The sequence below is a fragment of the Triturus cristatus genome, chromosome 7 (genome assembly GCF_964204655.1).
Source record: "Triturus cristatus chromosome 7, aTriCri1.1, whole genome shotgun sequence".
Classification (NCBI taxonomy): Eukaryota; Metazoa; Chordata; class Amphibia; order Caudata; family Salamandridae; genus Triturus; species Triturus cristatus.
The window spans coordinates 1,769,319,409-1,769,333,464 of record NC_140590.1 but is presented as its reverse complement, the minus strand read 5'-3'; the positions used below and the strand labels follow the sequence as shown (position 1 = coordinate 1,769,333,464).

At 46.8% G+C, this 14,056-nt stretch overlaps 1 pseudogene; it reads left to right on the top strand.

Annotated features, from left to right (window-relative positions):
- The first annotated feature begins 8,758 nt into the window (after positions 1 to 8,758).
- LOC146813032 (killer cell lectin-like receptor subfamily B member 1B allele C) overlaps positions 8,759 to 14,056 on the top strand; it is a 115,727-nt pseudogene continuing 110,429 nt past the window's right edge.

Here is a 14,056-nt window from a genome sequence, read left to right as displayed (position 1 = left end):
GAGATGGTGATGTTCTGCTGACTCTCACAGTCTTTTTCGTGGACGACCCACCTTCCTGCGGGGACCCTCGGAAGCAGTCCGTGACGATGTCTGTGACGCTCCGTCGGATGAATCCTCCTCCTCCTGATCCCTCCCTGTGTCTGGTAATGGCCTTCGCCTGGTGCCACAGGGAGGGTTGCCCATGTTGTCGGCAATCCGACGGAGTACACCGGTCATTTGGGTTTGCACCGCCACGAGCTCAGCCTGTCTATCCTCCATCCTTCCTTGGTGTTGCAGTTGACAGGCATGTTGCTGGGACTGCAGGGTCTTCATCTCCTGGAGGGTCCCCTTGATGTCATTGAGGGTGGACGCAATCTGGTCCATGCCCCTGGTGTCACGCCGGTATGTATCCAGGATGTTGCTGACCTGGGACACTACCGGGTCCTGAGCTGCCTGGTCAGGTTCGCGCCTCCGCCGTCCTCCACTCCCGCCACCCCTGCCCACGTGCACCTGGCCTGCCGTTGTGGGTGCATCGGGTCTCCGGGACCCCTGAGGGATGGCATCTGCGTTGCCGCCTGCCTCCTCCTGGGTGCCCGGAGGACCATGTCCCTCCTGGGCAGACTGGCTGGGTGGTCGTGTGCGGGCAGGGCTCCTGGACGTCTCCTGGGATGTGGCTGGAATGGGGGTGGTGGTTGGCACAGTTGTACCTGACGCAGGTGCTGCAGGTGGTTGGACACCAGAGGGGCCAGGTTGGTCGGCGTCATCCACGGAGTGGTGAGAGTCATCGCTGGCGGTGGGGTCCTCATCCCGCGGAGCCTGGTCCTGTGAGACTTCCCCCCCAGTGTTGGGGGGTGTTCGTCGACGTTGACCTGTGTGTGAGAGAGACAATGTTAACAGTGTCACATGTGGCATCCATGTTGCATGCATTTCTGATTTGGCACTCTTCCTCTGGGTAGTTGGATCTGTCCTGCATTCCTCTCACAGTGCACTTGTGCATGGCTATGTCCCTTGGCCACAGCTGTCAGGGCTTTACGCATGTGTGAGACACAATCTTAGTTGATGCATCTATTTGGGTACACAGTCAGCAGTGTGGTGTGCGGGCGTAGCGAGCCATGCAGAGGCGCCTTACGTGTTGCACTGTACGTGGCCAAATGGTGTTTTGGCAAGGCAATTTAATGTTGCAGGTAGGGGACTGAAGCATTTGTGACAGGGTTCTTACCGACACAGTGGGTGGGTATACTGGGTGTGTGGTTAGGTCTGTGCCTGCAGCACGGATGGACTCGTGCACAGATTGACACATGGACCGGTCTTCATCTACGGAAGGGGGGGTTGAGGCACTGCCAGACCTGGTCTGCATGCACACAGTCCACCGGCTGACGAGTGGACATGGCCACACCACCCAAGGGTGATTTAGTCTCCCTGTGTCTCCCTTCCTCCCTCCCTCTGTCACCCTCCTCCCTCCCTCTGTCGGTCTCCCTCTGTCACCCTCCTCCCTCCCTCTGTCGGTCTCCCTCTGTCACCCTACTCCCTCCCTCTGTCTGTCTCCCTGTGTCCCCCTCTGTCTCCTTCCCTCTCATTCCCCCTCTCCCTCCCTCTCGTTGTCACTCTCTGTCACCTCAGGCCAGCTTCCTGGGCACACACAGTTAGCCGGTCTTTGAATGGCCATTGGCTTGTTCATGTGAGTTAGTCCCTGTTCTCCGGGCACCCATTGGGCAGTGTGTCTGAGTGTAGGCTGCTGCTGTGGCGGTGTGTGCTGAGACTCTATCAGAGCGATGCATCTTCATTGTCTGCTGTTATGTGCAAATTGTGCCTTCAGACCCATGTCATCCTGCATGGCAGCCACCATTTGCAGGCAAGACAGTACTGTGTGGGTACACACAGTTTGTATGGCTGTGCCCTGGGCCATATGGGCTGAGGGCATTGTTGTGTGCTTGTGAGTTGCTCAATGTTAGTTTTGCTGCCCCCACTCCCAGCATCGACCACATCCTGTGTTGTGTTGGTGTTTTGTGTGGCCTGTGACTTGGCATGGCCCTGATTGATGCATGGGGCATGGAGGCGCTAGTGGCATGTGTGTGTTTGTGGAGTGTTGTTGTGTCCGGTGGTGGCTTGGGGGGGGTGGCATGCATGATTGATTGTGTATGGCATCCCCCCCATGTGAGGTGAGTTGTTTGTGTACTCACCAGGGTCTGGGAGTCCTGGCAGTCCGTGTAGTCCCTCCACCGCCAGCGTGGACATCACCTTCTCCTCCCAGGGATGGTATTGTACCGGTCTGGGGGGCGGCCCTCCTCCAGTGATGTTCCCCTGGTTGTGATTGTCAGTCATCTTCCTCTTGACCGTCCTCCGCAGATCGTACCACCTGGATTGGCACTCGTGCCTGGTCCTTCTGGTTGTCCCAACAGCATTCACAGAATCGACGATCCTCTGCCACATGGCGGTTTTTTCGGATATGCTGGTCTGTCTGACCAATGTCCCAAAGAGCTGTGGCTCGACTCTGAGGATTTCGTCGACAAGGATCTCCAGCTCCTCCTTTGTGAACTTTGGATTCTTGGTGGTGGACATGGCGTGGGGTGTGGGTGTGGATGGTTGTGGGGGTGTGGGTGTGGATGGCTGTGGGTGTGTGGGTGTGGTAGTGGAGGTGTGTGTGTGAATGTGATGAGGGGGTGTTTGTTTAGGTGGTTGTGTGAAGGTATGCAAGTGTGAGGTTCAAGTATGGTGGTGTGGGTCGTCTGTGGGCTCTGGCAGCAGTGGGTCTGTTGCAAAGGCTCATGGTTTGTGTGTGTGGTCCATTTTTATTGGTCCATTTGTGGGTGTGGCTGTGTTTGAAATTTGTGTGGGTGTGTTATGAGGAGTGATTGAGTTTTGGGCCTCTGTTTGGCAGTTTGGCAGTTGCAGGTGAGTGTATGTGATGTTTGTGGGGTTGTTGGGCATGTTTGGTGGTGTGGGGAAACTCTACTTGACTCTCCTTGTGTAAATATGGTTTGTCCGGGTTCAGTACGTGTTTTTTTGGAGTCAGTACGGTCCGTACATGCACTGGTGGGGGTGCGGTCCGTACATTCCCTGGTGGGGTGGTGGTTCGGTGCGTACTTACACGGCTGGGGTGGGGGTTTGGTGCGTACATACACGGGTGGTGGTTCGGTGCGTACATACACGGCTGGGGGGGGGTTCGGGGGCGTACATACACGGGTGGTGGTTCGGTGCGTACATACACGGGTGGGGGTTCGGGGGCGTACATGCACGGGTGGGGGTTTGGTGCGTACATACACGGGTGGTGGTTCGGTGCGTACATACTCAGGTGGGGGTTCGGGGCGTACATACACTGCTGGGGTGGGGGTTGGGTGCGTACATACACGGGTGGGGGTTCGGTCCGTACATTCCCTGGTGGGGTGGTGGTTCGGTGCGTACTTACACGGCTGGGGTGGGGGTTTGGTGCGTACATACACGGGTGGTGGTTCGGTGCGTACATACACGGCTGGGGGGGGGTTCGGGGGCGTACATACACGGGTGGTGGTTCGGTGCGTACATACACGGGTGGGGGTTCGGGGGCGTACATGCACGGGTGGGGGTTTGGTGCGTACATACACGGGTGGTGGTTCGGTGCGTACATACTCAGGTGGGGGTTCGGGGCGTACATACACTGCTGGGGTGGGGGTTGGGTGCGTACATACACGGGTGGGGGTTCGGTCCGTACATACACGGGTGGGGGTTCGGGGCGTACATACGCGGGCGGGGGGGGGTGGTGGGGTGTTCGGCGCGTATGCGGGCACATGTCTCCATGGTTGCTATGGGAGTTCGGTTCGGACGGTGTTTTTTGCGTACGGTTGTGAAATGGGGAGGACGGGAGGGATCGTACTTGCGCAGTCGGACTTTATTTTTCCGCACGGTGGGTTTCTCGCCCGGGGACGTGTCGGTGACTTTTCCCGACCCGAGGACGTGTGGGGAAATCTTCCCAATGCGATTCGTATGGACTTTTTTCCGTTCGATTCGTACTTGGCAGTTTGTACGCTACTTTGACGATTCGGACGGAAAAAAATCCGGATACGAGTCGGACGGGGAATTTTTTTACCGGATCGGAATTGGCACCATAATTGGAGAAAAACATTGGCAGGATCATTGAAGGTTAATTGGCGGATGTAGCATTACACCGATGCATTCCAGATGATTGTATTGCATTGAAATTCCATTTTTGCAGCGCTTCATACCCCTAATTAGGCGCTGAAGCACACTGACAGACATGTGCACTGCTACACTACAGCGAGTCATGCTTGGTTGCAAGAGTGTTGACTTTGCAGGGCTGCAGACAAGGAAGTGCTTTTGTGTTCTGTGTGATTGGCCACATGCTGGTCTCATCCTGTGCTGGGTCTCAGTGTCTCAGTGCCTCAGCTTGTACTGGGCTGAACAAGCGAGGACAAAGCTTCTCTGCACAGATCCCAGCCCTTGCTCTACCCCCAAACCAAACCATGAAATTACTAGAATATTTCAGTAGTGTCCATACATCTTATCATTTCAGAGCTTATGACGTTTGAGCCAATTTAGGTGACATGTACGCTATGAAATAGACTAATTACCCCCTCCTTACTTCTTTATCGTCAGGGCTTACTATAGGTATCAGGAATATTCAAAAAGACCCAAATAAGGATAAATTAATCAATGAAAATGCAAGAGTCTAGTCATGTCATTCAAAAACACCATTGTGTACGAGTTCTTAATGAGTATAGATTATGCCTCCAGTATATCGCTACTTGAATATTATGGCATCGAGCAAAGAGGAGAAGTCTCCAAAAGTATCTGTATAAGTTTCTCTAACATAGACACAGTTTGATAGCTGTTCGTTACCTCGATATCGGCAAATATTCAAGTAGTGATATACTGTAGGCATAATCTATACTCATTAAGAACTTGTACACAATGGTGTTTTTAAATGACATGACTAAACTCGTTTTCATTGATTAAGTTATCCTTATTTGGGTCTTTTTGAATATTCCTGATACCTATAGTAAGCCCTGACGAAGTTCCCAAGGCACAAGGGAACGAAACGCGTTGGCTGTGTGCCTATCTTTTAATCAAGACTACAAATAAAAGAAGAAAACTATTTCTACCCCAAGTGTTGGCCTTGTATGACTCGTTATGGGTCCTACCTGATAACTATGGGCAGCGGTCACTAAGGATCTGAATGGGTTGATCTTTAACTCTATGCACCCCTGGCTTGGTTCAGATCCGAAAATGAGTGCCTCTGCGATTTCACTACAAGAGCTGGAGGTGGCTAGCCTTCGACAGAGAAGATTTAGCCACCTCCTTCCAGACGGTTCTATCAACACTGTATCACAAGAGGTAATAATTCAATATTGCATTTATTTCATAAACACAGGGAAATCAAATAGTGTACATCGACCAAATGAAGCATTGTTGGTGTGGACTACACAGCTTGTCTTTTACTCCTGGCCGTGGTGGCACAAAGCAGAGAGGCTTAACTTACAGAAAATGCATAAAGCATTTAGAAGAACCAAAACTGTTAAAAGGTGAGCAACATAACACAATAAAAAGCCCACTCCAATTTAAAGAACTAGAGAAAAATGTAATCAGCTAAATGACACCAAAAATCCAATAAGTTGAACCAGAGATATACATTTTTAAAGATTTAAGTGAAAATAGTGTTGGAAATTACATAGTGCCAATAGTAGTCAAAGCCATGGTAGAAAAGCACCTTGGCATGATTTGAAGGTGACCGCAATGGAGCACAGGTCAGATACACCAAGTAGATTTGCTCTGCTAGGGCCTGGAAATAGGGAAGATCATAACAAAGTCCAAGTCTACATCTGAAAAGAGACTTTGTTGTTTTTCTGAAGAAAGAATTTCTCCACTCAGGACAAACTTGGAATTCAATCTGATGCGGTAGAACTGTGACAAGGATACTTTTCATGGTCGGTCCCCTTGCAGCTCTGGAGCTGTGAAGTTAAAGTTGTGAAAAAGTTCTCAAACTTCTTTTCATTCCCGAACAAACACAGGAAAACACTTCCATGGTCCTCAGGACCTTGAGGGAGCACTTAGAGACTCTCTGGGTGTCAAGCAACGGGCAACAGCAAAGGTTAGGTCCAGTGGTAACTGGTCTGATGGGATTCTTCACAGGGATGTCATGTTCAGCTTTGTTATGTTCTATGTATCTGGAGCCACCAAGGGGATCAGCCTTCTATTACTTGGAGATCTTTCTGTCATAGGATTTCAATTGGAATGGAGTCCAACCTCCTCAGGTCCCTCTCACAGGTCACAGATGCCATGTGCAGCAGGTTCAGTCTGCCTGGTATCCTTCCATAGGTCCAGCAGTGTTTGGCGGAAGGATGGGTGAGGGTCCAGCTTAGTAGGGTTCATAGGCTGGTGAGTAGGGGACGCTCTAAGGCACTCAAAGTTTCTCAATGGAGAAAAGATGCCCAGGTCCTGACATACCTATGTTTGCAGAAGTTCCTGTTTTCTTTAATGCAAAAAGGCCTAAACTGGAATGTGCCAGGACAAATCCTGGATGTTGAAGGTCTTTGGCCTCTGAGACTGGTGTTGTAAGTGCGGAGTGTCCTATGGTAATCCTAGTGTCCTCCCACATCTAACACTAAAATCCATTTTGCAGCATGTGCTGTACCCACAACAAACTCACCTTGCCTGCTCATCCCTCAGTGAGGTGGGGTTTGTACTACTGATATGGACTAGAGGAACAAAAGAACTGGAAAACACAATTAAATTAAATTCATTATGTCTTGGTATCTTTATTCTTTCAGATAGTTTCAGATTTAAGCATTGCATTTTAATATTCCACATAGTTCCCAAAAACATGTAATCAGGTTCCTTTAATACAATTGTGAGGAGAAGTCTCTTTTTGCATGATCACTCCCATTTTGTGCTGACATTTTTTGTAGGGTTTTAGACTCTGCACATGTGCAGGATTATTGGTATTTAAAAGGTAAGACATGTATATTTTATGTTTTACGTTTCCTGGACGCGAAAAACCTCCAAAGTCATTTTACACTGTGGCAAGGCTAGCTCGCCCATAGGAAAATACTGGGTTTCACTATAAAAAACTTATAATGCTTAACTTCAGTTTGGGAGTAGCTACAAAAATGGCTGATGGACTCCTTTTAATAGTAATTTAAAACCCAATGTAATGGTTAAGTTAGATCTTATTTGACTATTTTAAAAGTGACACTTTTAGAAAGTTGTAATTTTTCTGACTAAGCCTAAAAAGTTTTTTCTGCCAAGTCACTTGACTGTTGATGGCTCCCCTGTGGTGAGATGTGGATTGAGCCCAGACAGTGGGCAAAGGGCTTAGGTGTGGAGATGAATGATTCTTCCTTCAGCAGGATTTCCTGGGGGCTGTGCACAGCCTCTTCCTGAGCTTTAAGGAATACCAACCGTTTCACTGGAAAATGTAGCTTATAGCTGAGATGCCCTCCCTTTTGTTTTGCTAGTATTCTGGGCTACAAGCACAGTGGGGCAGGGTGAGCTGCCCCAGAACTGGTATAGAGTGATCACAAGAAAGGGTTTTCCTATTATCATGAACACACCTCTGGGTGAGCACAAGGAGCTCGGCACAGGGGAAGAAATGTTCTGCCACATTGGATTTAAGTAGAGAGAGGTACTGTTGGATAGTTTATAGTAGAACACACAGACAACAGGAAGTGCTGAAAAGGTGGGTAGGCTAACCCTAAGCCTATTGGCCACAGCTTTCCCCTTTGCCCACTGAAGGGGCTTCATCTGGACTAATGCTAGTCAGTATACTATTGAGATGAGCTCTCTGCGCGCACAGATTTGGGACCTCGTCGACCTCTGCAATGGGACCCCACTCTTCAACAATCAGCTATTGGCAAGCCCAGCTTCAGATCCAGCTGGCAGCCTGAAATGCCGACAACTCGTCAATGACCTCTTTTTCTCCATAAAAGTTTATAATTCTGAAGATAAACTTTCTACTCAATGCATCTGGTCCCTGTATCCATTGTGGCCAGCCTTAATTTCTGACTCTGGCCCTGTCCAGCACGACCAGACAACCGCTGTTGGTGCTTTGTGCATTTTGGTGCTCTTTTTAACTCACATTTTAAAAAAAAGCATATGTCTGATTCTACTTACTAGATTTTGGTCATTTTGGTGCAATTTAACTTATTCAAAGTTTTTTCAGTTTTTTCTAATTGGTTCATAATTTTTATACATTGTATTTTCACTTCATTGCTGTTTGAGTGCTGCATAAATACTCCACATATTGCCTCTAAGTCAAGGATGACGGCTGTGTGCCAGGCTACCAGAGGGTTAGGCATGGGTTTATTTAGTGACTTTAGTGGCTCACCCTGACAAGAATTGGGACAATTATTTGAGGTGGGTTCAACTTCTCACCCACCTGAACTAATACTCCTGTTTCTTACTCCACCTAACTTGAACACAACCTCGACGTTACTCACAACGTAGTGCTTATCTCCACTCACTGTGAACCCTCACGGTATAAAAGTGGGTCTTGTGTAGCCAAAGAACTCAACCTTCAAGTATTCCATATTAAGGTGGAAAGGACAGAGGCCTGGGCACGCGTTTACAGCTGGCCCCATCGTAAAACATATTTCAGGTTTGAAACTTCCATCGCTTCCTGTTCAGGGGCTTGTGGGCAGCACTACTCCGTCCAACGACATCTGTCTGAGGGCTGGTGGTTTTTGGTTCCTGTGCAAGGTGTGGACAGCTGTGACACGGCCCAGCAGCTCTGAGAGCTTTCACTCGAGACTCAAACCCTCTGGCAGAGCCCAGGTTTAGAAGTTTATCAATGGAGGGTGAGGAGGGAAACACAGCTCGGCAGCTCAAGGGAAGAAGTAAACCAGAGGACGAGGAGGGATACACAGCTCTGCAGTTCAAGGGGAGAAGGACACCAGAGGACGAGGAGGGATACACAGCTCTGCAGCTCAAGGGGAGGAGGACGCTTGTGGACGAGGAGGGATACACAGCTCTGCAGTTCCAGGGGAGAAGGAGGCCAGAGGACGAAGATGGATACTCAGCTCTGCATTTCAATGACAGGAGAAGACCAGAGGACAGCCATGAAGATGTACTGAGAGGTTAGAAGTCTCTTTACTTGTATTACCTTTGCCTTTCTTGCTTTTCTCTGCACCATTTTACATATTGTGAATCTTACCAGGACAGTCAATCCATGCCTTTCTCTTGGCGGGATATTCTCACCAGTGGGTTCATCTTACTGCAGGCACTTCAACAGAAGGACATGATAAAGAGTGTAATATGGTTGTCATCAAGATTGAGTTTAGATAGCACTTGGGGCTATCTCTCTTTTAATACACTGTTTACTTCTTGTTTAAAACCTAATATGTGGGGAAATTATATCAGCATTCTAGGTCTCCAGTGGACTCCATCTCCAGATCACATTTTCAAGCCTTTAAGAGGCCAGTTGTGAGTACCCCAGCCCAATTAAAGCTGCGTCGAAACCTCAGTCTGTGTCAATATTTTGTGAATACAGAGAGGTTCAATGGCAACCTCATCACCAAGTTCTTCTTTAATGTAGAGTTATTCTGGGCTCTGCCATGGTGAGGGGCACACTCAGCATGTAGGCCCTTGTTGGCTGAAAAATCCATTCAAAGTTTAAAGGTCAATACACCGGGTAAAATGGAAGTTCAAGACTAATGTGGTGCTTGGGATTGCAGGCTACCCCTTTTCAGTCCTCTCTGCTCAGGGCTAGAACAGAGGGTGCTTGGCATCCTGAGTTTTCAGCTTGCCTCCTGTTTTCTTTATTATATATGAATACCGAAGCAAGCGGCTTCTTTGTGTTCACAAATTGTTCATGTTTACACAGTTTGTATCGCCACTGTTTCGAGTAATGTTAAATCAATAGGGAAATAAAACAGCCAATCAAGAAAGGCTCAAAAGAATAGTGAAACTATCAGATTATCATCATAAAACTGGGACAATGAGGAAAATCAGAGGAAAAGAACAGCATCTCTGAATAATATATGCACACTGGAGTAAGGCATGTTTTCTACCAGTGTCCCTTCCAGCTCTTGGATTTCCCACAACATTTCACTTCACTCAGCATGTCCAGGACAAGAAGCAGGCAAGGTTTGACTGCCACAAGATCTGGACTCTGGGGTTCTCTTGTTGCAGTAAAGTTGATTCAAAAGAGCAGGAGATAAAGGCCTCTCCATACACAGAGGCTTGAAACAGAGGCCACTCACACCACACCTGCGTGATTGCCCTCAGGATTGTCTCCACATTGACCGGATGCTGTCTACCCACCCCTCCTCTTCATGTCCAATCTACCATCGCCTAGAAGGTTGTGACCCCTTCATTTCATCCTGTCTGAACAGAAAGGAGGTTAGCAGTTTCAGCTCTCCATGCACTGCTTCCAGTGCTCCAGGAATCTACAACTCCCCATAAACACGTCCTATCTGGAAGGGAAAGACAGGAAACAAGTTCAACTTTCTTCTGTGAAATTCATGCTCCATTGAAGAACTGTTGGCCTGCGCACATGGTCCCACATTCAAGCTGCATGCCAACTCTCCATGCTGCCTGATACAATGCTGTTCAGGTTTTCAAAAAAGGAGGCTACATTATTTGATATGGCAGATGATTGTTTCCATCTTTATGAATGGTTCAAGTACTATTCCCACAATATTCCCAGGAAATCTTACACAGCTTGCTTGTCAAAGGGAGTGAGAGTCTGGGAAAGGTCACATTCCTAAAAGAATTCACTAAAGTGAGGGATGGAATGCTTGATTTAATCTCAGCCACTGGTAATTACTTGGGGCTGCATCCCAGTCCATCATTATGTTGCCCCCCCATGCAACCATTGTTTGGACACAGCCATATGCAAGTCACTCCTGACCCTGCTCCAATTGGAACACTCCAGCCCAACTGCTAAGCCAGGTCCTCCCTGAACCAGAACACAAGCAATCCAGGATCGGTTTCACTGTAATTATGGGCTCATCAGCCGGGTATATAATAGGTTTGGCTTTGGCAATTCTTGTTTAGTTCTGTTATGGTTTAGGCAAAACATTTGTTGTTGGGACAGCAGGGCCATCATCAATCTAAAGAAAATCATCCGCTAAAGCCAAAAACATTGCTTTAGTTTCAAATAAGCCCCCTTTGTCACACTGGTCCCTGATGCTTAAGGGGACTGCTTTGTGTGTACTTTGTGTGTAGATCTCCTCATTGTGAAAGAGCAGCACACTGTAACTCAGAGTGAAATCAGCCAGTGGTTGAGGCGTGCTATCACCCGCCTCACGGTGCAGGCTGCAGTGGCTGGAAGACAAATGTGATTGACACAGCAACAACTAATGGTGGAAGTCTGGCTGAAAACCCATACTACTCACTATGTTATACATATAACAGTAGTAAAATCAAAACGTCTTGGCTAACAGCAAATCTAAAAAGCCAATCGGTCAGGTGTTGGCAGGCAGCCTATTTTAATGCTTTTTGGAATATTTTTGTAAAACATTCTTGTAAGTAGATAGATATGCTTACAAAGACAGATAAATATTGAGGCTTGCATAGGCAGGTAGACTGAGAGGCTTACAAAGATCGATAGATAGATAGATAGATAGATAGATAGATAGATAGATAGATAGATAGATAGATAGATAGATAGATAGATAGATAGATAGATAGATAGATAGATAGATAGATAGATAGATAGATAGATAGATAGATAGATAGATAGATAGATAGATAGATAGATAGATAGACAATATAACAATGTACAAGAGGGTTATAATCAAACTACTAAAGCCCCCAAGTAGGACATACAGACTAATGTGGTTTACAAATATAGCTGTAGTCGTGAATTAAAAGACACACTAGCATGACGTTCAGGAGTGCACTTGGAGGTGCACTTCATTGTGCACATACTAACAAAATGACAACTTTGTGAAAACAGTTCAAATGGACACAATTTGATACACTGTGAAATAGAAGAGTCAGGAACTGATACAGCTGGAATGTGCCCTGTGCTCAACATGGAAGAGCTGGTGAATACTGTCCCGCTATCGTATTAGGCTGTGAACACAAAGTCGACGTGTGCGATTGTGCGTTGCTTCCCTGTTGTGCCCATCTGGCCCCCCTGCCTCCCCCTCCTGGAACAGTCTTACCCGTACCTTCCCTAAATCCCCAGCCCCTATTTCAGCGGGGGGGATGATACGCTCACTGGACTATCCCTCCTTTTTGAGGGGACAAGACATTACTACGCTGCAATTTGTTTTACTTTTACATGTTTGATGTCAGGCCAGTGCCCTGATGTTTCTCACTTTCACAATTGTATGTGCAGCAACATCTGAAAAATGTGAATAAAGAAATTTTGAAACAAAAATACAAAGTCAACACCGAAGTAATTAAGCAAAAACTAAAAAAACGGCACTGAAGAGAACTGACGTGTGTGGATGTTCTGGTGGTCAAAGAGCAAATTGTAGTAAAGTGAAAATATCCATTGTCTGAAGCGGGCTCAGCCCTGCCCCATGCTGTGTGCTGTAGTGAGCAGAAGCAAAATGTGAATGAAACACTGACGGGCCAATGGATGCAACCAGCTGAGTAAAAACCTCTTTAAATTAATATATTATACATATTTTTTTAATCAAAAGGTCTTTGCTAATTCCAGACCTAAACAGAGCCTAATACCTACTTAATTTGGGTGATTTGACAGATATTCGTCATAATCTGCTTCTTCTGGTTGTTGCGAAGGATTGCACCCGTTAGTAATACAGAGAGATATATAGATATGTATTTATTGTATGATTAATTAAAAACATTACAAACTCACTTTCATCAATACAAATAAAGATTACACATTTTGCAAATGATTAAAAAGACAAAACGTGCTTTTAATTTAGATTTAACTCCTTGAGACATATCTTAATAGTACATTTAAAGAAAGGCTCAGTCTCTCAAGGGGTTCAACTAAGACGGCTCTTCCTTTGACTCAATCCTTTGATAGCCTGTTCATAATATTTTTAAACTCATGCTGACGATTGTAGGAGGTCCCATTCGGACAACAAACAGCAGCCTCACTGCAGGATCCTATATGTAAAACATGAAAAATCAGATGCAGCCAATATTTCCCAAGTGGGAGCATTTTTTGCAAATTCAAGTGGCGTGATGTAAAGTTTCAGGGGCTTCCCAGCAGACCCTACTCTGCCGGTCTGTGGGGCATATTAACAATGCGGCGATAACAAATTACCGCCGCTTTTGCAGCCGTTTTCGGCCGAAAAGCAGCGATAATTTTATCGCCTTATCAGCAAAGACACGCAATCGTGTGTTTTGCTGATTTTGCTCCCGTTTCCAGCACGCCTAACTTTGCATCGCTAATGAGATGCAAAGTAATTAGTCTGTTGAAACAACATGGGTAAATATCACAAAGGCAGCTTCGCGATATTTACAAGGCAGGGAAGCGATTATTTTAATCGCGCTAAGTATGCCTTAAGCAGGAATTTCCTTCACATCTAACATGAGCTTCAATTGGAATTCCATAGAGCATATTATCAAGCCCATTATCGCCGTTTTAGCGGCAGTTTTCTGCCGCTAAAGCGGCGATAATTTTATCGCCTGGCTTGATAATATGCCCCTTAGAACTTTACTCTGAAACCTTGTATGGCACTTGTCACAATGGGGTGACCGTGAAACTCGAACCACAGGCCCCATGAGACTACTGCAGTACTCACAAAAACATTAAACATATATAAAATGTAGAAATGTGGGTTGGGTGGTTTTTTGGGGGGGTGTGTGTGTATATATACATATATATATATGCTCTTTGGCACAGCTGCAGTGTTCTGTTGGCAACTTTACAACTTTTTGGACTGAAGAACTGGGTCAGCTTCTAGCAGGTGATAGGCATAAGGAGCACTTCCTTAAATCAATGCAATTTCTAGACTTATTAGCGATTATAAGCTGCCTCAGCAACGAATATTGGGGCATATCTACAACGCGGTGATAGAAAATGATCGACGCTTTTGCGGCCATTTTCGGCTGAAAAGCGGCGATAATTTTATCGCCTAATTAACAAGGTCACGCTAACGCGTGAAACCTTGCATTAGCGCACAAATTCCTAACGCCCAGCTTTGCATCTCTAATG